The sequence below is a fragment of the Gracilinanus agilis genome, unplaced genomic scaffold, assembly GCF_016433145.1.
Source record: "Gracilinanus agilis isolate LMUSP501 unplaced genomic scaffold, AgileGrace unplaced_scaffold35783, whole genome shotgun sequence".
Classification (NCBI taxonomy): Eukaryota; Metazoa; Chordata; class Mammalia; order Didelphimorphia; family Didelphidae; genus Gracilinanus; species Gracilinanus agilis.
In genome coordinates this window covers 1-1,023 of record NW_025368893.1, presented here as the reverse complement: position 1 = coordinate 1,023, position 1,023 = coordinate 1, and the positions used below count along the sequence as shown (strand labels likewise).

At 38.7% G+C, this 1,023-nt stretch overlaps 1 pseudogene; it reads left to right on the top strand.

The window, feature by feature from the left end:
* Positions 1-317: 317 nt before the first annotated feature.
* Positions 318-1,015, top strand: LOC123254931 (annotated as a pseudogene).
* The last annotated feature ends 8 nt before the right edge of the window (positions 1,016-1,023 follow it).

The following is a 1,023-nucleotide window of genomic DNA, read 5'->3' as shown; positions in this document are numbered from 1 at the left end:
CTGGGTATTCTTCTGTAGCTATAGCAGCGGTATAACCAGAATCTACTAGTATTCCTCCTAAATAAACTAAAAAACCCACTAATCCTAAAAATGCATCTTCTAAACTTACTACCATTGCACAACCTAACCTGCCACCAGCAACCAAACTCAATTGCCCCTATACGGGAGAAGGTTTAGAAGCAAAAACCACAAACCCCAAAATTAATAGCAAAGAAATAAAAAATTATTATCATTATCATTATTATTATTTTAGCATGGATTCTACCCATAACCCATGGCATGAAAAACCATGGTTGTATTTCAACCACAAAAATCTAATGACCAACCTATGAAAAACCCACCCACTTATAGAAATCATTAACCACTTCTTCACTGATCTACCAGCACCATCTAATGTTTCAGCTTGATGAAACTTGGGATCTCTCTTAGGTATGTGCTTCATTGTTCACATTCTGACAGGCCTTTTCCTAGCCATACCTTATACATCAGACACACTAAGTGCCTTCTCATCACTAGCACATGTTTGCAGAGACATAAACTATGGGTGACTTATTCGAAACCTCCACGCCAGGGGAGCATCCATATTCTTTATATGCTTCTTTCCTCACACAGGCCGAGCTATTTATTATGGATCCCATTTATTTCAAGAAACTTGAAACATCGCAGTAATCCTCTTACTTACCGTTACAGTAACCACATTTGTTGGATACGTGCTCCCACGAGGACAAATATCATTTGAGGGGCTACAGTAATTACAAATCTTCTCTCGGCTATTCCCTCCATTGGTAGCACATTAGTCCAATGAATTTGAGGTGGCTTCTCCATAGATAAGGCTACACTAACCCGATTCTTTGCCTGCCACTTTATCCTACCATTCATTATCTTAGCTCTAGTAATGGCTCACCTATTATTCCTACGTGAAACAGGCTCCAACAATGAGGCAGGTATTAATCCTGATGCAGGTAAAATTCCATTCTATTATACCATTAAAGGTGCCTTAGAGTTAATTCTCACAATTCTAGT